Source organism: Rattus norvegicus, chromosome 5, assembly GCF_021556685.1.
Source record: "Rattus norvegicus strain SHRSP/BbbUtx chromosome 5, alternate assembly SHRSP_T2T, whole genome shotgun sequence".
Classification (NCBI taxonomy): Eukaryota; Metazoa; Chordata; class Mammalia; order Rodentia; family Muridae; genus Rattus; species Rattus norvegicus.
This window is the reverse complement of record NC_141538.1, coordinates 32,735,835-32,761,601: the sequence shown is the minus strand read 5'-3', so window position 1 is coordinate 32,761,601 and position 25,767 is coordinate 32,735,835. Positions and strand designations below refer to the sequence as shown.

General features: G+C 38.0%; 1 pseudogene; it reads left to right on the top strand.

The window, feature by feature from the left end:
* The first annotated feature begins 12,291 nt into the window (after nt 1–12,291).
* LOC108351121 (60S ribosomal protein L29 pseudogene) lies at nt 12,292–12,815 on the top strand (annotated as a pseudogene).
* The last annotated feature ends 12,952 nt before the right edge of the window (nt 12,816–25,767 follow it).

The window sequence follows — 25,767 nt, the reverse complement described above, 5'->3', positions numbered from 1 at the left end:
CTTTACTGTTTCTACTTCCATTTTTAGGTCTTGGACCAATTTATGTAGTTCTGTCACTTGATTGATTGTGTTTTCATGTATTTCTTTAAGGGATTTATTTGTTTCCTCTTTAAGGCTTCTACCTATTTACCTGTGTTTTCCTGTATTTCTTTCATTGAGTTATTTATATCTTCCTTAAAGGATTCTATTATCTTCATGAGAAAGGATTTTTAGGTTGGCTTCCTGATTTTTAGATGTGTCGGTGTATTCAGGGCTTGCTGTGGTGGGAGAACTGGGTTCTGACGATGCCCACGTATATTGGTTTCTGTTGTTTATTTCTTGAGCTTGCCTTTTGCCATCTGGCTATCCCTAGTGTTTGCTGGTCTGGATGACTCTGTCTGGAGTCTGCTCTTTTGTCACTGGGTTGTTACAGGTCTCCTGGTAGGCCTGCTGCACTAGCTGTAGCAGAACTCCTCTGCGGCCTTCCAACTGGAGGGTATTCAGAGGGGCAGAGAAGCTGCTGATTTGTTGCCATGGCTACAATAGATCTCCTGTGAGGCCTTCAGACTGCTGGGTCTTCAGAGGAGCAGTCACACTGTTGTCCTGTGAGAAGCTGTTCTCCGAGACAGGGTGTGTGTGGGGTGAATGGACTGTGGTTTCTGTTTCCTTGTGTACAGCCATACTCCAGGGAGGCTTTCAATCTTTTGGGTCAGTTTCCCTGCATGCCACAGAACCCCTGAGAAGTCTTGAGACCATGATGTCAATTGCCTAGGCATTCCTGGGATGCCTTCAAGCTGTGGTGTCCTGGGTACAGTGGATCTCCTGAGATGTCTCCAGTTGTGGTGTCAGATGCCCTGGGTGCAGCAGAGCTCCTGGGAAGCCTCAGGATGTGGTATCAAATGTTTTGAGTACAGTGGTTCTTCTGGTATGCTTCAAGGTATGACGTCAAATGTTCTGAGTGCAGCAGATCCTCTGGTATGTCTGAAGATAGAGCCTCTTCTGGGAAGCAGACTTGCTAGCAGTCAGTCCCAGCAGAAAGGACCAGGCAGAGGGGATTGGTAATCAGTGGGTGGGGGGTTTGGAGAGTTGGTGGGTCCCCAAGTCCACTGGCCCCCTTGCTGATGTGGGACTTTGGGGGAGGGGGATTCTTACCAAATGCTAAGTGCAGCAGATCCTCTGGTATAGGCTCTTCCAGGGAGCAGATTATAGCTACCAGTCTGTCCCAGCAGAAAAGACCAGGCTGAAGGGTATACCTCTTCTTTTTTTTTTTTTAAAGATTTATTTATTTTATATATATAGGTACACTGTCGCTATCTTCAGACACACCAGAAGAGGGCATCGGATCCCATTACAGATGGTTGTGAGCCACCATGTGGTTGCTGGGAATTGAACTCAGGACCTCTGGAAGAGCAGTCGGTGTTCTTAACCGCTGAGCCATCTCTCCAGCCCCGGGTATACCTCTTCTTAAAATATTATCAATCAGGACTACAAAACAAAGAGCCATTGTGCCAATTCAGATTTATCTGAAAATACCTTGGCTTAGCATCTGAAAATCAATGAACATACTATTCAGTATAATAACTAAAAATGATATCAATAATGTTTGCAATACCATATGTAATAAAATGCAGAGAAATAATTTTAAATTTTACCATTATTCATGGAAAAAACTCCCAGAAAACATTTGTTTGGTAATAGACATCAGTTAAAAACCTATATTAATCTCTATCACTCAAGGTCCAGGGAAAATCCCAGAAGAGAAGACAAAAAGATTGTAAGAGCCAGAGGTCCAGAAAGTCAGGGAATATGTTTTCTAGGTGTGACAGAGAAACTTCAGCTATGCAACCTTAACAACATGGCTGTTTAAACAAGAACTGAACAATTCCAAACTCAGTTGACATCTCAGGGTAGACGGAAATCTTCCAGAGCCTCACTCTGGATGAGATCTATAGGAAATTACCTACTAATGAGAAGTGATGAATTCATTTTCTCTGATTGGCTGTCTAATATTCACTGGTCAAACCTAGAAACATATGTTGCAGGCAATACTGAACAGATTCAGCAGGTCATATATATATGTTGTTTCGTTCATATGTAGATGAAACAAAACTTATCCAAGCAGAGGAGGTTTTGATTTTGGGAACGAATCATCATTGGAGAGGTAGGGTGGAAGGAGAAAATGATGTAATGATATTTTAATTAAATCATTTAAAATATAAAGTACTGCTCTACCAAATAAACTTAACTTTGAAGTGATAAGCAATTTTAGCTAAGACTTAAAATAAAACAAGGAAGTCCCTACCAATAACTTCATTCAGCAATATACTGCAAGTTCTGGAAATGACAATAAGGAAAAAGAACTATAAGGATTGGAAAGTAAAAAATCCAGTATTTGTGTATGATAATTTCATTCACAAGAAAAACCCTAACAACCTTTAAAATATTACTACAAGCAATTAATAAGTTTATCAATAATATGGATTGTAAGAAAACTCAGAAGTGTACAAGTTCCAAAACATAGAAGATTAAATTTTGAAACATACTGTTACAACAAAACAAATTTAAAGAGTAAAGAGCAAGTCGTAGCAGAAACAGACTGAGAATTAAAAATGAGGGAATTAGCAGAGAGCTACAGTTTCCAGTATATGAACGAAGTTAAAGTATGGATGTAATGTGATAAGTGAAGAGGCTGAAAACCTGAATGGAAGCCTTACAGAGTGCTACAGAGAAAACTGATATTGTATAGCACATTGCAAGAAGAAAATCAATTAATTTAAGGACATAATTCTTTAAAGAAATGAGAAAAACAGGTGAAAATGATACATAATATCAAGTACCCTGATAGTGAGTCATGAAAATTGCATGAGTTTGGACAGAAAAATTTTTTGAATAAATAGAAAAAAGTCAGTTACAGAAAGTTGTATCACAACCTATGATGTATACAAAACCTTAAAGTGGCTAGATGATGCATTATTAAAAGGGAAATAGAGATTAAAAATGACAACAGGCTTCAAATCTTGGCTAGCCATAACAAGTCAAGATGTCTTCAGTTCTAAAAGAAACAATGATCTTGGCCACTTCCATACCTCACTCAGTTTTTGAATGTCTTTTGTGATTTTTTTCCAAAATTATGTGTCATCAGACGAAAACAAAACAAACAAAATAACAACAAAACAACAGAAAAGCTGACATGGAGGTGGCCAAACCTCTGCTGGGACAGATGCATGGGTACAATGCAGACAGCTCTCCTTAGAGCAAATCCTGAGGAGCTGTGTCCACACATGGCAAGGCCCTGTGGGGATTATCATGCAGAATCCCCTGGCCTTTCCTGAGGAATTGCTTGATTCACTTTTTTTGTTTGTTTTTTTTTGAGCCAGAGATTATCATTTTATTGAGTACTCTATAAAATAGTATATAAAAGTGTGATACATTTCTGTTAACAGTATACATACCCAGCTAAATATTTTTAGTAACTATGTACCTGTAATAATGGTAGGATTTTAAAAAATGATTGTGAACCAATTTTAAAATACATATTTTTTCTTTTGTAGCCATAAATGGATTCGTTCTACAACACTACAACCCAAAGGAAATTTTCTTTGTCTGCATGAGTATTTTAATTGTCATTCTTCTATTGCTAAAGTGCAATCAAATTGTGAATCACGGTACTACTCCATGGATCTAATGGAATGATTTAATTCTGGAGATGAGTTTTCCCAGTCATTCAGGAGACCTGAGTCCTTCTTTTACACACTGATGTATTTGATATGACACCATGCAAATGGGAGAAGAAACCTTCGTGTTTAAACTCCGATTGCAGACAGTGTAGACCCTAACTTGCTATTTTTATATAGGACGCTTCCTGTATGTTGAACTTATTCATACAGTAGAGTCTTTACAAGTTATTCTGTTAAATGTGCAACTCAACTACAGGATTCAGTCCTGTTTTTCAGCAAAACGGAGGCAAAGAACAATTAAATGTAAAAAATGGGTTAACTAGAACATGAAATAGACAACCTGAATGTACTTTTTTCCCATTAAGCTTGTGCTAACATATCTTGGAAACAGCTAAGTCAAAGGTGGAGGTTAATTTTGTTAATCATGGAAATGAGCTAACATTTTGCCTTGTATTTGTTTGCATTCTTGGCTTTGCTATTGGAGACTTGCAATACTTTACTTTCACTTTGTCTGTGACAGCCATTTCCCTAGAACCAGAAAAAGAAAGCTCAGTCTATGATCCATTCTTGTTTGTCTCTAAGGATCGTGGAGTGACCTAGATCACAACTACTCTATTTGGTAATGGTGGTGATATGATTGAGTCAACACAAGGCCTTGGTCTGGGTACAACAGCTAGTGTCTGGATGTTCTCTTCCAATGGGAACTTAGTTCTGACAACAATTTGCCCATTAATCTGTTGTTAACAACAGTTAGTTGATTACCAGAAAGTTAGAATGGTCTTGCTGGATCATTGGTTCCAAGACCAAATAGCAACATTTAGAAGAGGTGAGCCTAGCAAGAATGAGGAACTGACTCCTGTTACTAATTTACTAGGGCACTGGGCATTGGAAGAATTAGATTTTCAGACTAGGATATGGAGAGATGCTAGATATCAATAATTAAATCAGAATGTCTTTGGTATGTAGTCTACAGCCTCTCTATAGTGTTACTGCAATTGCTACCGACCATGGGCACTTGGGTATGCACCAATATTTTGGGTTAGAGAGTAGCCTCTTCCTTGATACAATCATGAGTTAACAGGAAACAATGGGGATTGAGGAGGTGAAGAAAGAGAAAAAGTACAGTGTGCATATCAGTGTTAAATATAGGAAATTTTCAAAAAAGACTGTATGTGGGAAAATTTAAAAAAATGAATGTATAAATAAAAATAGATGTATAAATAAAGGTATACTGAATTTTCTCAGCTCCAATGTGTGTGAGTTGTACTTCCTGGTCAAAGTCTTCTTTGGCCTCTTCCACACATTCTTTGTGTTCTGAATCCTGTTAATACAGGACTCTGGCACTGACAGATTCATTGCCACTAGATGTCAAGTAATTATAATTAAAGAAATCTAGTCAATGTAACACAGAGATATCCACACACTCATAAAATATATCTATATCTGTATCTGTATCTGTATCTGTATCTGTATCTATATCTATGCACACACACACACACACACACACACACACACACACACACACACACACTGAGCACACTGCTCATAATCAGTGAGTTATAGAAACAGACTAAATACCACTACTGGTTTTTCATGGATATGACAAAGTGCTTGACAAAGCAACTTACCGAAGGAGGTGTTTATTTTGGCTCCAAACAATCCAACGTAGTGGAGAAGACATGGGGATAAGAACATTAGCAGCCACTTACGTCATGTCCATAGTCAGGAAGCAGAGACAGATAAATGCTGATGCTCAGCTCATTTCGTGTTTATACGGTCCAATACCACAACCGAGGTACAGTGCCACCTAGAGTTAAGTTGTGCTTTCCCCTATCAGTTAACCTGGCCTAGAAACGCCTCTGAACATGTCCATGTTTCCATGGTGACTAAACTGACAACCAAATGAATTTCTGGGGTGTCCATCAGCACAGGAATTGATAAAGAAAATGATGGACATTATAGGAACAAGGGAGTTTTTCAGCAATAAATATGAATGGAGTTCTACCATTTGCTGGAAAAGAGAGACAATGAGAAATCATAGTATTAAGCAAATTCTCTCAGTCTTGAAAAGCAATTATGTTGTTTTTCAGTTTTTCATCTAAGGACCCTTGTCTTCATAGACACATAAATTATATATGTACAGACATTAAAGTAGAAACAAAACCATGTCGGGAAATAAAAGGGGAATAGTATCCAAAGGTAGGAATGGAAAGGGGAGGATAGCAGAATATTGGGAAATGTACATCAAGTGCACTGTATACTTGTGAGAAAGTCACCTTATGTAAGCCTATGTAATAAAAATTCAAAACATGAAAAAGAAAATACCACTTGCAAAAGGAGATTGAAATCAAGTAGAATATCAGTGATACACAGGTTAAATGGAACAATCATAAATATTATAGACATATACAAATTCAAATTTTCTTACTACCACATTCCATTTTGATTTCAAACACACTTCTGGAAGAAACTCCTTCAGTTATATACATAAAGCATAGTGCTTGATACACGCACTAAACAAAAGATACTGGAATGGCGGTATCAGTGTCAGACAGAGCAGATCTGGAATAGGAACTATTACCTGGGCTAAGGAATTATGTTACATGATTGGTAAAGTTTCTATTCCTCAAGAAGAAACAATAATCTTAAACATTCATGTTCCTCCCTGGTGAGTTTCGATAGCTGAAATCAAAACTGTAAAATTGAAGTCAGAAACAGACCAATCTGCAAGTGTAGTTGGTACATTAACGTCCTTTTATCAGTAATTACTATAACAGGAAGACAGAAAAATCAATAGAGACATAAAAAGCCTCAACAGCACTATTAACTAGAGTGACCTAGTTGGCATCGTATAGACTTTTTAATTGCAAAGAGTTGATGCTGTAGAAAGTAACAACAGCATCAGTAAGCTAAAGATCAACAACAAAAACTCTGGGTACTTCCTACATATTTGAAAATTAAATAACATATTTCTAAATAATCTGTAAGCCAAACAGTGAAAATTACTAATGACTGACAAAAATTATAGAAAATATTTTTGTGAGATCCATCTATCACTGTGTTTATAAAGAAGTTTAGATGTTGAGAATTAAAAGTCTCGACTACCATGTCTGTTGCTACCCAAGGAACTAGAAAAATAAGAATGTAATACAAACATATAAAAGCAACAAAATACTAAAGACAAACATAGGGCTCTAAGATATTGAAAATTAACCATACAAAGTTACTGAAGTTGGAAAACAGTTCTGTGAGTGGACTACTCAAGGCTCAGACTAAAACTATTCAAGGCTAAGAATGATGAAGGAAAGGAGAAAGGGAGGATATTATGACAAAGGGAAAGGAAAAGGAAGATATCACTTCAAAGGCTAAAAACTTTTTAAAAATAGTGTCATAAACTCCATTATGAAAGTAAATTGTTAAATGATACAGGTGTAATTTAAGAAAAAATATATAGCCTGCTTGCATAATTTCTGTTAGGGCCCAGCCCCTTGGAGTGTTCTAAATAAATATAGACTCTTTTATTTTATTTTTTTATTAACTTGAGTATTTCTTATATACATTTCGAGTGTTATTCCCTTTCCCGGTTTCCGGGCAAACATCCCCCTCCCCCCTCCCCTTCCTTATGGGTGTTCCCCTCTCCACCCTCCCCCCATTGCCACCCTCCCCCCAACAGTCTAGTTCACTGGGGGTTCAGTCTTAGCAGGACCCAGGGCTTCCCCTTCCACTGGTGCTCTTACTAGGATATTCATTGCTACCTAGACTCTTTTAAAAAGAAGAAGGAGGGGGAGGAGAAAAAAGAGGAAGAGATCATGATGAGGAGGAGGAGAATGGATCCAGAGATGGAATACTGCTATCTATTAATAAAGTAAATTGAATGTGTAGCCGAAACCTTTTCCAAGGAGAAAATGGTCTATCCAGAGGGCACAATAACTGAGTTCCACCAGACAATTAGAAAGAAAAATAAAAGCACTATATAAATTCTTCCAGAAAATAAAGGAGGAAAGATACCTGCCATATACAATCAGCTTTACCTCAGTACAAAACCCACCCAAAGTGTCCCAATAAAAGAGAACTGTATTAAAATGCATTAGCTCGGGCTGGGGATTTAGCTCAGTGGTAGAGCGCTTACCTAGGAAGCGCAAGGCCCTGGGTTCGGTCCCCAGCTCCGAAAAAAAGAACCAAAAAAAAAAAAAAATGCATTAGCTCAGATTCATTGTAAGAATTAATGAGTTTTCTAATGACACTTTTGCCTATATGTATCATATACGTTGACCATATTCACTCCCTCCTAGGTCTCCCTCCTTCTTCCTACTCTTTTTTGCCAGAACACGCAATATTTGCCAGAGTCTTATTTATTTTGCTTTAGATATGGGATCTGCTGTACCAAAATTCTTTGTGAACAGAGATTTGAAGACATTTTACAAAGTGTCACAAAGCTAAGTCTGAGCAATATCTGTACCATCATGTGCTATTCTCAGGACTATAGGACGGCCAGACAACAAACATTACACGATGCAATCTGCTAAATCTTTAAGTAACGAATGAAATACATCTTATCTCAAAAGTTACAGAAAACATTGTATGAAAAGAGTTTATAAGGTGACTGATTTTACTGATCTGAGTTCTATCATTATATCATTCATTTCTTTTTTATATAATCAGATGTGGGTCACATGAAATTGAATGTGTCTATGGCTGCTTTTGCTTGACATGATTTTGTTACTTCTTGCTGTGTTTATCAGGTGCAAACAAGTTTGAATTTCAGAATAATGTTTATGTTATTACTATACTTCAAGTGACCTACTAGTTTGTCTATTGATAGACAGTTATTTTCAACATTCAGTTAGTACAAAGTACCTACAGACATTTGAATATAGACCCCATGTAAAACACTGATTCCTTTATGCGATATGCATTTTCATTTCTCTTAGACTCATATTTGGAGGTAAGTTTATGATTATGTAACAGGCATTACAAAGCCTTTTCCAAATTATTTTCCAGAATAGCCTAGATATTTTTCACAACCGCAGTGGTGCATTGGTGTAGAAATGTAGATTTATAAGACAGAATTTATTGTATGTTTAGGAAGGACAGAAATGAGGTTTAATAATACAACCCAGTATCGATAGTTAGAGCCAAATAAACAGAAAGAGGACTGCAAGCTTGACACATCAAATAGTTTATATGCCCATGTCTACAGCTAACAGAACACAACCATGATTGTATCATTTGAAAGATGTAAACTCCTAGACATTTCTGTTTATATTTAAAATGAATAGGTGTTTTAATACCCTGAAATATCTTTTTTCTCTGATATTTCAGAAACAAAGGAATAAAGACATTCTGAAACCTTTGTTTTATTTCAGAAAATAGAATATACTATTAATTATTAATTATTAATTCAAGTTTACTGAACATAGAAGAATTGTCGTGCAAAATGGATTAAATTCAAATAGAATAAGCATATAATGAATGGGCTTCTAAAGTTGCTAATTTATTCTTTCTGCAATACTACTTTAAAGTCTATAAATAAACATCCAGTACATTCTGTGTATCCTATGAAAGTCATTCAATATAAAAAGGAAAAGGAAGGAAGAAAAAAAGGTGGGAAGAAAGGAAGTGAAAGCTTTGATTTCTTGGGATCTTTGCTTAGGTGACACAGCCTAGAAAAAAAAAGAGGAAAGAAAATATATGTCACATAGCAAGATTGAAATGTCTAGAACTTTTAATACCTTCATTAACGAAATCACCACCGTGTTTAGCTTGACTGAATGGGAGGCACTAGGCTATTAATCAAGAGTAACTGTGAGAATTAGCACTGGGATTTGGAGTGAAAGCATGAGCGTCAACTCCTACTGTCACTCCGCTTTAGTGAATCTGGACAGGTTTTGAACTTTCCGGTCCTCTGCAGCTTCCCAGAATTTCCTGTGCTTTGAGCTAATCAAACCCATGTAGATGCTCATCCCTGATGGCATCACCAACATTTGATTAAGATGAAGGATCAGCAGTAGTTACTCAATCATTTTATTAATTCTCGTTATCAATAGTAATGAATTGTAAATTGTTCAAACTGTCCAAAGAAAATGAAGTAAAAATGTATTCATCCTTCTCTAATTTGTTTTTAGTAAAGTACTTGAGAATGTTTCAGATTGTCTCCTGTAGTTAACCATTGACAAGAGGTATTGAAGCACCTTGATAGGCATAAAGGGAAACTGTTTTCTCTAACCTTCAGGATGGAAATGTATTTTCCTGGGTTCTCACAGATCCAGTGGGCCTGGAACCTGAGGGTAAAAAGTAGGTGGATGAGAACAGACTTTTACATACATGTAGTGACGTACATGATGACCAGGGCCTTAGATCAGGTTACCATCTCATGGTTTATCTCTCATTTGACTCCAAGGCTCTTTAGAAGTTATTTCTATTACTTGGTGGTAAGACCTTAACACATGGCTTCAGATCATAATGTGTCTACAGAGATGGCAGAATAAGCCACCTGTCAATTCAGTCTTGATAATGTTCTGCCAAGAGTCACTTGGTTTGCTTACTAAAAAGCTCTTCTACCACTCAGCCAGCAAGACTGCAGAAGAGGAAGCACTACAAGAACTTGGTCTTTCCTCCCTACTTCTTCAGAAAGAGGCAAGTGTGAAAAGCCATCAGTAGTGTGTGGTTGATCCTGATGTAACTCAGGACTTGGACAATCTTAACAGAAATGTTGTGTCTATGTTTCGGAAAATGCAGAAAGTTCAGAAATCGTAAGATAAGCCCTCTGTTTAAATATACCATTGTTTCTAGAAGAGTCCACAAGTGTGGGCTCCACAATTATTTCCCTTGGGTCATGACTCATGTAGGGTGGCAGAGATAGAAGAAAGCTATGAAGTAGCCCACCATTCAGCCTTCCCTATCTTCTGTCTACCATTATGAAGACCATACATGGACTCCAGACTTTTGGTTCCACAGCTATGGAGGAGTTGAGTGACAGTTTCAGGAGGAGTGGGGCTGAACTAAACCTTGGTTCCACAGACTTGACTCTAATTTTTGAGCAAGCAATTTTTGACTGTCTAAAAAGCAGTTTTCCTAAAGAGCTACTTTATCTAAATTAAACATAACAACAGACTGGCAATTAACTGGGCATTCAAGTTATATTCTATAAGGACGATTGCTGGGAAATTTATCCTCCTACCTGTCTGCTAGCAATTAGGGATTAACAAGCAGCCAAGACAGAAAATAAATTTAATGTGGATTCACTGGTCATTTTTCCTTACCTCTAGTTTATTTGTTCTACCTGGCAGTCCAGGCCCCTAATTGCTGAAATATTCATTTTGTAAGAGGTCTCAGATGCTTTTTCAGTGTTACAGCTAGAGAAGGTCTTGGAAATGTACCCCGTGACATTTTGTTAGCAGGGATTTGCAGAGACACTTAGTTACAAACACTATCTATGGAGGAGCATAATACTGAGGTGCTAATGAGGAGCCTGGGACGATAACACCCAGGAATGTGACAGGCAGGATAATGAGCAAATAACTTGTTATTCAGGCTGCACCACTAATGAATTTCTGTCTTGTAGGTGTGTCATATGCCCTTCTCTGCATATAAATTCTGGGGATGCCAGGGGGTTTAGAGAAGCATGGGCAAGAAGGGAGGAATGCTGGAGAGTCAGTAGATGATCCCTCACCAGGAAATATTTAAATATGATTATACGAGAGAATAACGCAAGCGAAGCATACATTGAAAATGTCTTAATTGGAGAGATGGATATTTCAACAGAGCCAGTGTCTGGGGAGCAAGCACGCAGACGCGTGTTCAGAGCAGTACTGTTTACAACTACTGAGATGTCAAAACTCTACAGGTGAATTGATGAAGGGCTAAACGGAGGGAAGTGTGATAGAACTGATGTTTCAGGTACTAAAGTTGTCACGTTTATAGGGACATAAAATGCAATAGTGGATATCAGGGACTAGAGGGAGAAAGAAATCTTGTATTGTTTAAAGGGTATGTAATTTTGACTAGGGGTTGTGAGAGTTCTAGGAAAGAATGGTGACAGTGATTGTGTTTTAATGTGAATTTAAGGGAGTCAGGTCTGCTCACTTAGGGCTAGAGAAGTATACACGATTAAGACAGTAGGCTGGTCTTCCAGAGGACCAGGTTACAGTCACTAGTACTCATATTGGGAGGTCTACAACTGTCTGTGTACGTGGCTGCAGAGTATCCAATACAGTTTATTGGCTTCCTTGGTGTACGCGCGTATGCACGCGCGCACACACACATACACACACACACACACGCGCGCGCGCGCGCGCGCGCGCACACACGCACACACTTGCGCGGGCACGCGCACGCACACACACACACACACACACACGTACACGCACACACACGTGCGCACACGTAGAAAGAGAGAGAGAAACTCACACCCAGGGTAAGATCTCTAAAAATTAAATCTTAAAAACCAGAAATGTATGCTTAAAATGGCTGAAATCTTAAATTATAGATTATTATATTGTACTAAAATAAAGAAGAAGCCAAATGAACATTGTAAGAACATTCTCAAATTTATCCTAAATGCTGAACAAAATTAGAATCCTTCATGAGTTACTCTAACCTGCTCAGAAAATGATTCTGTTACGATGTAATCACTCTCTTTCTCTTCCGGTCCCAGGCGCTGTGGGAGCCGCGGCTTATCGTGCCGACATGGCCAAGTCCAAGATCCACACCACACACAACCAGTCCCACAAACGGCACAGAAATGGCATCAAAAAACCCCGGTCACAAAGATACGAATCTCGTAAGGGGGTCGACCCCAAGTCTCTGAGGAACATGCGCTTTGCCAAGAAGCACAGCAAGAAAGGCCTGAAGAAGATGCAGGTCAACAAGGCCGAGGCAGTGAGTGCATAAGCATAGGCCATCAAGGCCCTCGTGAAGCCTCAGGCCAGCAAGCCCAAGATGCCAAAGGGCTCCAGCCCCAAACTCAGCCGTCTGTCTTTCATCGCTCACCCCAAGCTTAGGAAGAAGATTCAAAGCTACATGGCCAAAGGTCGTAGGCTCTGCCAACCAAAGCCCAAGGTTCAAACCAAGGCAGAGGCCAAAGCTCCAGCTAAGGCCTAGGACAAAGCTCCAGCCCAGACTCCCAAGGATGCCCAGGCCCCTGTGAGGTCCCCATAGAAAAGGCTCCTGCCAGTGTGAAGACAGATGGACTGCTGTGACACGTGTACCTACACGCTATTTGCAGATGACCAGTGTCCTATGCTGTTTTTACAAATAAACTTGAGACAAGAAAAAAAGATGTAATTAATCAAAGTGAACTCTGTCTTTGACCAAAAATCAAACAAACAAACAAACAAACAAAAAACCAAACCAAAACAACAAACAACAAAACAAAAACAGAAGAAAAACTAAGAAGTTCTTGGTCTCAATCGAGTGGGCCATTACATTGATCAACTAAAGTCTTAATTCATTCTAGGATTGGGCGATATGGTTTTGTAAGACATATACAGTCAGTTTTATCATATCTGCTGCTGCTTCTTATTAAGTTTCCAATCAATTACATGTCCTTTGAAAAAATAGTAATTCCTAGCACAGAATTTCAAATATTTGAGCTCTGCCACCTTGTAACATGGGTTTATTAAGCCGTGAACAATGGACACTTTAAGCTGCAGCCCTGTATATAAAATGCCGTAGTTCTGGGCATTGCAGAGCATGCCAGAAATTGTAGTTATGATGTTATATACAGACAGAGGGATAAGTTGGCTTCTGTCCTTCCTCTGTTCCTTTTCTATCAAACCATCTTTCATAAAACACACCCCTTACCATGTTCTGCAGTATAAAACTAAGCGCCACCTTTTAATTCTTATTAGGATTTTCCAATCAATTTCTAACATCAAAAATCTCTCGGGGTTGAGGATTTGGCTCAGTGGTAGAGCGCTTGCCTAGGAAGCACAAGGCCCTGGGTTCGGTCCCCAGCTCCGAAAAAAAAAAAAAAAGAAAAAAAAATCTCTCTACCCCACTTATGCTTTAAGATCTCTATTGCCTGAACTTGTTAATTGCTCTTCCTTTCCCTATGCAATTACTTAATATTTAAGTTGGCAGGTATATTTATATCTAAAATTATTAGAGATAAAGGATGGTCTTGTAGTGACAAGTTAAGACCGTCACACATCACAAGAACATAACGTAGAGGATAGAGTATTATCCATAACTTTAAAGTTCATTCCATTCTTCTTCGTGTTTGACGATAGATTTAGACATATTGGAGATCCTAATGTCCAAACAAAGGAACTATTTAGACCTGCATAAATCAAAGAAATAAAGGGATACAAACAATTTTCATTGGATTCTCCTATGATACTATCAGGCTCAGTGAACATAATTCCTAAGAATATCCAGGAAGGAGACGATGTCAATCCTGAACTCTGTGGGTGTTCAGCTTGTGCAGAGCGGTCAGCACTAGAAAATGAACAGCCACAGTCAAAGAATGTTCCACTTCACAAACCTGGATGAAGGCCCACATGTATGATTGCACAAGGTGCTAAGGATAAAGGGCAATTCAGTGCTCAATCCTAAATGAAATATTCATATCTTTCCCTCAAAGTCTCAGGGGACACTTTGGAAGATGAGACAGAAAGATTTCTAGAGTCAGAAGCTAGGGAAAGGACTTCTAAATGCTGTCTTCTGGGCAACATACAACTCTTACCATCATGAAATCTCAATAAATAAAGATGTTTGCACTATGCTTGCACAAGAGTGACACCAAAAACTGTCAGGAAAAATGGATAGCCTCAGGATGCCCGTCCCCTCACTGCTTAACTGTATCTCCCAGGTAGTTTCCAGGAACAGAGGAATCGGTGCCTTCACATGTGTGCCTGATAGACTCCCTGGTGCTTCAAATACAAGTCAATGCAATGGTCATGAAAATGGAAATAATTAAACTAAGTGGGTCACACAGCCAAATCAAGTCATGAACAAGTCTGGAAAGGGGCCAGATAAGTAGGGAAGAAGGGGCTAGATTATTAAGCAGGAAAAGAGATGAGAATGAGCAAAGTTGGTAAACAAAATGCCTCATAGATATGTGAAATTATCAAAGAACTAACTTAATATAAATGTTGACACCTTCCTCATAGACATGAGGGATGCTTGCTAAGGAGAAGCACCAGAGGAACCCTCACGTGCAGATGACAGATAATGAATAGTGCTATGTACTGATTCACCTCCCCTGCCTTTAGTGATTAATTTCAACAAAAGTAAAGCTAAGTTATAAGTATTTTCTTTTAGAAGCTATTATGCAAATTTGTGGCTTTTATAGTGTGCAATCTTTTTTCGAAGTGCACATCTGAAGTACAAAATTAAATCCAGCGATGTTGAAGTTATTCAGACTTTGTTAAAAAATTCACAATGACTTAGAAAGGGAAGTCAGTACCAACAGGAGTTGGGTAAAAATCTACAGAGTTGTAGAGCAGAACTACTCTAGAAGTACTCTAGGAAAAGAGTGGTATATGGGATGAGATAACACATACACAGGCACATAGAGACATTTTTATGCAATCCTGAAACTAAGGTGACAAACTTATTTTAAGAACACAAAGAAAGAAGAATCCATTCAGTAGTCAAAAAATAATCACCTGGTCTGTGTTGGGAAATTTTATGTCAAATTGATCAAAGCTAGAATCACTGAAAAGAAAGGAGACTCAGTTGAGAAAAGGCCTCCATAAGCTCTGGTTGTGAGGCACATTCTTAATTAGCGATAGAAAGTGGGAGGACTCAGCCCATTGTGGGTGTTATCATCCCTGGGCTGGTAGTTGTGGCTTCTATAAAAAAGCAGGCTGAGCAAGCCAAAGAGAGCAAACCAGTAAACAGCACCTCTCCATGGCTTCTATCAGTTCCTGCCTCCAGGATCCTGCCCTGTACGAGTTCTTGTCCTAGAGTCCTTCAATGATGGAGAGTGATGTGGAAGTGTAACCCAAATAAATCCTTTCTTCCTCAACTTGCTTCTGGGTAATGGCTCTTCATCACAGCAAGAGAAACCCTAAGAGCCAGTCAGCATGCCAGTGAGTATCTGGAACATGATGCTAAGCTGAAGCATGTCATTGCCTCATGGTTCTGGTTGTCCCGGATGTTGTTCTTGCCTAATAGACTGTATCTGACCATCTGACCAATCCTATCACGAATCTTGTTTTGGCCACCACCTTAGATCACATGCAGCAATAATGCCTCTCTAGCTAATACGTTTTTGTACAACTTCTAAAATGAGCCAAAAGCAGATAGGAGAAAAGGATACTATGATACAAAATTCCAATTTTTTTCATTTTTTTTTTCATTTTTACCCTTCTCACTTTTGTTGAGAGAAGAATGCAAGGAAGTATTTTTTTATCACCAAGTAGATGAATAAAATTTATAACCAAAGGTGTCATGAGTTGTAAAGGAATAGAAATTCACTTGTACAGCTAAATCATGAGGGACACAGAGTTTAACTTCTTAGAGTATTAGTACTTATATGAAGGAGCCCAATATATAATTATTTCTTAAACATATAGTATACATACCTGTTTGTAAAGAAAGATACTTGCCATTTGAATATACCAGTTCCATATCAATTTTCTATTTTTACTAGGAATTAAATTTGTATTAAAAAATCTGCCAAATACTTCAACAATTACAAACAACCAATTATCAACTTTGTTAAAACTCATTAGCAAAATTACCATAACTTTTAACAAGAAAATATAGTTTAGTTACAAATGCTAAAAATTTTAGTCTCCACTCTGCTGAAATGAGAATGGGCCCTGACTGGAAAGGCCAAAGACAGTCACCGAGGGTGATTACTGACACTCGGTACATATTTATGGACTTGTTGTTCTTGTGGTAAGTACTCTCCCGGCAGACAGTGCTAACTCTAATCAATCATCCCTTAAATACATCATAGCATAGATTCACCTCACTCCTTCATTAGCATTCATTAGCAATTAATCAACACAGCAGGAGTCTCTAGAAAGTTCAACAATCCATAAGGCACATTTCCATTAAAGATGAGCAAACAAGAGAAGAGAGCAGGAGACAGGAGATGGATGGTGTCAGTTCTGTAGGAGAAAGGGAACGTTTGGTCATCAAAAACCAAAATTCAACAGAATTTGGTTATCCAGTCTAAGACTTAAACTTTTGATTAACAAGCAGTAGCTTGTGTGACTGTATCACCATTGTCACTGGCAGATTTAGGCTCCCATCAGCCTGCTGAGTACATTTGTTCCACTTCAAGTAAGCCTTCTGTGTTGTCATTATATCTTCAAAAGGAAGGGTAAGACGCTGCATCCAATTCTTTGCAATTGTAGGCAATAGCTTAATTCAGTCCTTAACTGTGTTCTTGCAGGGAGTTGAGGGTTATAATGGAAGCCTATTTCCCTGCAAGATGAAAAGGAGTCCTGCTGTGGAGTATAATACCCTGAACCCATGGCTGAGAGCTGTATTGTGCCCACTGAAGTGCCCCTGTTCAGAATGAGAGGAATAGGGAGGGGTGTCCTTGACTGGTCAGCATCAGCATAGGATCAAGAAGAGGGAATGTCTGCCTGCATAACCTCATGGAATTCCTCTGAGCTCTGAGTCAACTGCACTTGGCTCTCCCACCCGGAATAGAATGCCAGGAACTTAAGGGCGACAAAACAATAATGTAAAAAGTCATCTTATGCACATTATCTTTTGCTTTTCTTTAATAATTACAAATTATCGTCTGATATTTTTTAAGAAATTCAAATAACTGTGTTGACATGAGAAAAATACAAAAGCAAATGCTTTCTAAGCTTCAAAATAATATTATTAGACAGATAGATAGATAAATGTGCTATGAAACTAGTAGTTGCTGAAATAATAGAAATATCAAACTAGAATGTAGCTACTGGATTATTACTGATGTACAGTAACTTTAGAAACAGGGGTGTGCAATTGTCACACAGTCCATGTATGTTACAATCTCTGACTCAGACCATTTACTGAACCCATTTTCCCCACACAAATACCTCCAACTTTAGTATAATCCAAGCACTCTGCTTCAGTAAACTTATCCCAGCAAGCGAGAGCACCAGTTGGTACCGACAAGCTTGCTTTATTTGGGGTTAGAAAATGGCCGGAAAGATTCTGGTCTCATATTACAGTAGAATGAAAGGCTTAGATCTCCTTTCTTTTCACTTTACAGAAATTTTTACAAATGTCACAGTTTGTTGGATTGGTCCAGTCTGGTTCTCTGTGGTTGTAATTTAAAGTAAGAGTGAAGTAGCTCTCAGCCCAGCATGGCTCATCATTGAGGTTTCAAAACAGAAGTGTGAACTCTTCTCTACCATCCACCTCTGTGTTTGTTGGGCAGTTGTGGATATTTTATGAAAGTTGCCTGTATTCAGGGTCCGTTTTGAAGGAAAGTAATCTTTTCAAAAATTTGGCTCCAGAATTTCTTTAATCCTTTCGAATGTTGTTCGAAAGGGATTCATTTCGGGATTCAAGGTCCTGTTTACTGCACATTTCAGAAGTGATCAGTTGTCTCAGAGATGTTTTGTCTTACTTTGCTTCCATATTTATCCCATCGGTCCATACTGAAGAGAAATAATACAGTGTACATAAGAAACTGAAGTAGCTGATTAAAGCATTAAATTAGAGACATGTTAAGATATCACTCAGGTCACTAAAGACTATAGTGCTTCACTTAAGTCCAGAAGCAACTCAGACCTTCCTCGACAGGGTCTCTGACTGCAGCCATTGGCAGTGACTGACAGGTTCACATCAAGAAGCATCAAAGCTTCATACATTTTTAAACATCCCAAATGATCCTAATGGAGAATTTAAAACAATTTGGGAATTCAATGTTAGAAAAATGCATTCAAATGCAAGATCAGACAAACATATTAGCCAATACTCAAAGTATTAATGGACCTGAAGACTAAATCTGTCCAGCTGAAGATAATTCATAAGGTCTGCTGGACACTAGGAATGGTCTTCACAGAGGGGGCAGGGATGACTCATTCAGGAAATGGGAATAAAAGAAGAATAAGATGGGGAGAGGTCAGTACCAAAGGACAAACACAGAAGTGACTGGACTTCTCCTTTCTGTATATCAGACAGACGAACTTGTGGGTTTTGCCATGGCAGAGTCTATTAAGAGAGGTAAATTAGTATATGCAATTGCATAGTCCTAATGCTAATTCTTTTAAAATTCACATGGTCCCCAAACTCACAGGAATCTGACAACAGGCTGCTAAATGACTCCAAAATCAGAAGAGAGATTTCCCCCTTCCTTCCTGTCAACGAATCTTAAGAGACAGAAAGTCACAGTATCAGATCAATGGGGCCTTTCAAGCTACTACCTAGTACATGTTTCTCTTTCCTCATATACAAAGCAACGTTAGTAACACTATGGCTGAAAAAAAATAGGTCTCAGTGTTTCTGTAAGGCTCACAGCATTCTGTTTTTCTCAGGTGCCCAAGAGCCTGCACATCGTCTTCTCCCTTATTGCCACTGCCACTGCTGGTTAAAGAATCAAGGCTTGGAAGTGCTCGAGTGAAACATAAAATGACATTTCAGAGAAAAATGATTAGGAGATTTTGAAAAATCACTTAAAATCTTTAAATCAAGAGTTTATTTTTGTTTCTTCAGATTGTTAATACTCATTTCTTAGTACAGATGTGGAAACCATTCCTTTAAAAAAAAACTGATTCATGCTTTCTGGTGAAGGAAATAGGAAGAAGTTAAAAATTATTGAAGTGAGACTATAACTGCCATCCTGATGGAAACTCCACCCTTGTGGAAACTTTTTTCCGGCTTCTTCGTGAAAGTATGGAGAGCAAATGGTCAGACAATGTGGGGAGGACAAGGACATGTGTCTTCACTGTTTGCCTTCTGTGACTCTGGAGGAGACAGACAACTTCCTTCTGAATTATTTTCTTTACTTTAAAAAGATGTGTTTTAGTGAAAGATGTGTTTAGATGTTTTTAGGTGGTTATGTATACATTACTAGCATAATTACTGACCTGAGACTCATTACAATATTACTACCACAGTTACAGACCTGGGATTCATTATGGTGTTATTAACCTAGTACAATTGCCAGGAAGAAACTAGAAAAAGAGCACAAAGTAGTTGTATATTTTTGTTTGATAAACAAATGTCTTCTCCTGTGTCCATAGCTCTCAGTATATTAAAATGTATGCCTTGGGCTTCTCAAAGTTATGGGCCTCAGCCAATTTCTCATCCCAACTTTTCTGGGTGCTTAACAAGTTCCCAATGAGATTTTGGCAGACAGCAGCAATCCTGTTGTTGAAACTTTGATAAAACAGGTGCCACATGAAACAGAGACTGTGCCAGAATACATGGAGATCTCTGGACCACAGATTGAGACCTAAGAGTAAGGAATTTTCAATCCATTCATAACCAGCAGGAGAAAACAATGTCTTCATAACCAGCAGAAGAAAACAATGTTGTCCCATTGCTTTGGAAAATGCCCTCCCTACACGAAACTGGGAAATTATGTACAGGGGTTCATTTTGCAAGAGTGAGAGTCCTAAAAATTCAAGCAAGATCACCTTTCACTCGAAGACGGGTACACAGAGATATGAGTTCAAGAGTGACAAAATGAGATTTCAAAAGAGATTCGTCATCATAAAATATGTCACATCTGGTGTTAAATTCAGTTGGGCAAGGTATACAGATATGCAGCCACAAAGAGGGTAGAAGTTACCACCACAGAGCTGGAGGAGGGAGAATGTGAGACACACAGCAGGTACAGAGAGATCATAAGATGAAGCAGAGACAGAAGTCCAGACAATCAAAGCATCCATTGGCAGCTTCTGACCTACTCAACCTTCAGATACGTCACTGATACCCAGAAATATTGGAGATCCAGAAACCAGAATGTAACTGGTCCCAGAGCTTCAGGAAAGAAAGAATCTTAGGGATGATAACCTATTTATGTAAAAAAAAAAATGGGGGCAAGCTAGAGGTCCCATTCCATAGAAAAACCAGCAGCCTTGGTTTAATTTCTTATTTTGAATTTCTTATTTTTAATTTTAATTTCTTATTTTAATTTCTTTTAATTTCTGACGATGAAGACCCTCTCTCTGTTTGAAATACATTTTTAATATGAACAATGTTAGGTGAGTGATTTTAGAGCCATGTAAGCTAGAGCTACAAAAATTAATATGACAAAGGAATGGGGAATCCAGCTGTCCTCCCAGAAGTAAATGACTGTCCATGTTAAATAAAAGCTTCGTCATTCTATTTCTACTACTGCTTCTCAATAGTAATAATGTTTTGGTTTCACTTTATTTTTTTCCACATGGAAAGGTTTAATGAGAGAAGAAGAGCAGAAGAGGAGAGGAGTAAAGGCCGGCCATGGTGAAGGAAAAGTGGGGGAGGGAATGTGGAGAGAAAGAACAAAGGGGAAGAGGGCAAGAGCAAGAGAAACTATTTTTTATAAGGAAAGAAATGTTTGTTTAGATAACACCTTTAACATGATTTAAGGACAATGAAACTTTAATAGAAGTAACGAGAGAGATTAAGTAGAATAGAACCTTGAAAAATAAAGAGAAATTCCTAGGAAAAGAGAACAAAAGCAGAAAAAAGGCCACCGTTCTTTTTTGAACATTTTGCTTGCTCCTTATGTGTTCTGAATGGCTAAGATGATGCCTAACAAGACCATTATAACTTATTTCATATCATGGTAAAAATATCAAGTCACGCTCTCATAATGTAGAATATGCTTTCCTTAAAGTGTGTTATTATTTTTGTCAAGATGATAGTTTTTTAAATTTATTTAGCTAGAACCAGTTTTGCCTTCAAAGGTTGTTCATACCTAACTCACACCAAGAGGAAAATCTATGATGAAAAATAATCACAGTTAAATTAGCATCTACATTTGGTTCATGAATCTGCAAAAACTGTGTGAGCTAAGATGGTCCCTGATTTTCAAAGTAGCAAAATAAAAATAGTAAAAATTTTGGTCATTAATGACTTCGAAATGGCATAATATACTATCATGAGAAATGCCTTTTGGAGCAGCTGAGAGTGTTGGTGAGTGTAGAGGAATTCTGAAACGGTTAGAGTTTAGTTATGTCTCATAAATAAAAAAAGAAAAAAAATTGGTTAAGCATTGTTTGAAGAGTACTATATCTGTTACAAAACATTGTTGTTTGGGGTTTTTAATAAAAAGGGGCAGAGGTAAATTGGTGTTACTTGAAGCTATAAAACTAGTTTTATATAATCCTGTCTCAAATACAAACAGAGCTGTTTAATTTTAGTTTAGAGAATCTAAGGACAGCGCCTGATGCATAAGGCATTTAATGGTAACTGGGGAAGATTATACCTTAAACAGTACCATAGCAAGGGCTGGCTTTTCTCAAATTTAGAAACAAAATTAATCCTGACATGGTCACAAAAGTAGCTCAAAAACAGTGACACGGCCATCTGATAGCTATTTATGTGTGTACATTTTGAAGAATAGGATATCGAAATGTGTGTAAAGACAGAATTATATCTATTAAGTGAACTTTTTAGATAAAAATGCTCTATACAACTTGTAAGTCATGATTCAGTATATAAATTTCAATTTATTCAGAATTATCACTTAGCGCATTTTCCTGTTATCATTTATTACTATGTTTGTGTATAGTGTATGTAAAATAGCCTCAATAAAGTGACTCGAGAAGCTTTCGAAATAGCATTGTTTAAATTGCAAGACTCATTTCTAAAGTATTTATTGAATGTTAGAAATTAGCCCTTAGGCAGGAAATGAAATTCACATTCTAGCCTCATAAAAGCGTTCTTGCTAATGACATTATTTCTGTTCTCCAAGTACTTCTTAAAAGTAATCATTTTAGTCACTTCCTGTCTTGTTGTTCACTGTAGAGTCCAACTGCATCTCTTCTCTATTCTCCATAGTTAGCTTGAAGTCTATTCCTAAGAACCTTCGTGTACTCGCACACTCCTGGCTACTCAATATTGGCTCCAGGACCCAAATAAAAGAGAACAATAACAACAAGGTAAAAGAGTGTGTGTGTGTGTGTGTGTGTGTGTGTGTGTGTGTGTGTGTGTACACACGCACCCATGCGCACTTGTATTCAAGATATACACTTGTGTGTGCACCCACAAGATTGACTGTGTATACAACATATAAGATAAAATAATGTAGAGATTCTTCTTCTCTGGATGACTATGCTCAGACCCAAGAAGAGCAAATCACTATGGCCGGAAGAATGGATCTTCAAAAGACATCAAGTCGGCAAGAATCTTTGTCTCAACTTCTCAGATTGATGACTCATGAAGAAAAAGTAAAGTGCCTTTACTCTCAAGGTATTTCACTCTTACTCTGTTTCTACGTGAAGGTGCTTGCCTTTTATGCATATCTTATCCATTTCTCAATGAGTCGTTTGTTGTGATCTGCAAGTTTGAAATTTAGGGCTCAAATCAAGTCCTGGATTAAATCACCACAGTGGACAACTTTCTGTTATCTTTTAGTTTGTTTGGAAGGCCACAAATAGTAGTTTCTACGTTTCACATTGCAAACAATAACAACAAAACATTCAAACAGCAATTTCAAAGGAATTCATCTGTTACATGCACTTAGACTCTGTGAGGAATCGCATGTGTTTCCAACTATGTCAATTCCAGCTTTTCTGGTTTGCTAGAAGTTGCACGCAAATTTAAATTGTGTCGTCCCTTGAAACCACTCTAAAAATAAATGACAGCCATGTATATTCCCCTGAATTGGGGGAAACACACAGCAATATTAAGGTTTTCCATTGCCATCATCAGGTAGATAAAATTCCATTAGTTTTTGGTCTCTTTCCTCTAAAGTCCAATTAGGATAAATCCTACTCTTTATGTAAAACCTGGAGCCAATTACAATTATTTGGGGCATGCATGCTAATGATTTTCAGATGATATTAGAAGGAGTCCCAAGGCTTTTGACTTTCAAGATATGATGCCAAAAGAAGTTTAGAAGTGGGTAGTAAGTGTGAAAGTGTTTAGTCCTCTCTGCAGCCCTAGTGGCTGTATGTTGGCATTCTGTCTCTCAACGAATGATAATAATCAGCCCAACAAAATAGGCTGCAGCATATCTTCAGGTCCAGGTACCTCATATTAGCCAAAGATCTTGGCTTTGCACTTGAAAATGTCTTGATGGATTTCTTCATTTATTTTTTTTCAGGGAATTACCAATTACCAATTCAGCGATAATACAGCAAATGAATGGGTTGGTGAAGCCAGGCATAAAAAAAATGAGAAATGTCAGTTTAGAATATATCGGTGCTGACTACAGCTCCATAATTGTATATTACCACACAAAGAAAACCCAAGTTAAATGGACACTAGTTAGAGTAAGCAGGCCAATTTGCAGGGAACTTTTGGATTGGTGAGAGGTTCTTGGTTTGGAGTGGATTTTCAAAGCTCACTGTGACGTAGTCTCTGAGGCTAGTGGCATAAAAAACATGAAGCAGAGCTGTGTAAAGCCACAGACTCAATAGGAAGCCTTATTTAGAGGATTTTCAGTTTAATTTGATCGAAACACTGGTCAGTTTTATTTATTGTTCTATTTTGCTTAGAAATTTACTCAAATTACACACTTGCAAAACAGAAGTTCTGTGCTCCAGAGACTCAAATAAAGTCCAGTCCCAGTCCTTAATTGCCTGGTAATCTGATAGGATGGCTGACATGTGGACAAATTATAAGACTGTGTGGGAACAACTTCCTGCCATTGACAGGCCATGCCCCACCCATCTAAAAGTCCAAAGAGATTCCATGTCTTTTACAGATAATTTCTACAGCAGCTGTTCTGCATCTTATTTTCTTAGAGGGCTTCAAGAAGTAAATACATTTCAATTTTCTTTTCTTCTTTTTTTTAATCCTTACACTATGATACTAATTCATTAGAATAGCATAGTTAAGACCTATAAAGAAGCAAACTTGCATTGCAGGTCATTCTTCACATGGGCTTGCTTTCTTAAGAAACGACTATTTTCTGCTGTTAGGCCTTTAAAAATCCCATGAGCCTCACCTCATTCAGCCCAAATATCTGTGGCGGGCAAAACTAACAGTGTATGGTTATCATTTGAGAGCCTTTCTTTCAAATTTCTCAAGTTATTGCTTTTCATCTTCCTACGAGTTCTTAAAGTCATTGTTCCTATGAAGGCAAAGAACTTTCCCTCCTGGAAGAGAGTCTTCAACTCAAGTTGACTTTCATTATTGAGTCATTCTTGGGTTATCTTACTTCTCCATTCTGTCAATGGCTGTCTCTTAGCATGGTGGCCCCTGAATCATTGCATCATTTTTTTTACTATGTATTGAGCTGTTACTTGATGCCAAAATATTTACTGACCTTTAATCCCCAACTGGTCCTTTAAGACAAGAATTATGTCTATTGTATCTATAGATAGCTAAACAAGAGCTCAATGAGGTGAGCAGATTTGCTCAAGAACTCAGAGCTACTAAAAGACAGAGCAGGATTTAGTTCCAAGTCCTCTTTGTTCCTAAATCATACATCATTCCTCAGGGGATAATACGCACATTTGTTTCCCTTCTAGAGAGAGGCATTCTGGATCAACCAGAAGGTACAACTCATGGCTGTTTTCTACTGAAGTTCCTGATGTACCATGCTTTCTGTAGATCTTAGGGCACAGGTCATGAAGTCGTACATTATAGATATGCCATTCGTCTGAGGCAGATTTTACTCCATCCTCCCTCTTATGTAATGAAACAACTTTGAATTTTATAGAGTATTAAAATATCTATATCACTAGACTCTTTTGGCGTTTGGGAGCTGTAAACAGGTGTACCACCCTTTTTTTGATGGCAAATGACAACTGCATCTTTTCTTCTTTCATATATTGACCATTTCATTGTCTTTCTATCTAGAATGAAATTTCAAAGGAATTCCCAATGTGTTATCAATTCCCCGACTGTCTATGTCAGACCTTCAAAATTTCTCAATAAATAGCAGTAAGAAAGCAAAGGGAACTTGGATAGAATTATTATTTGATCAGAAACAGAAATCTCGCGCTCCCTTCTTCCCTTCCTCTCTCCCTTTCTTTTTACTTTTCTTCCTAGAATGGTTTCCTCATGTAGCCTAAACTTATTTATAGCTCATGATTCTCTT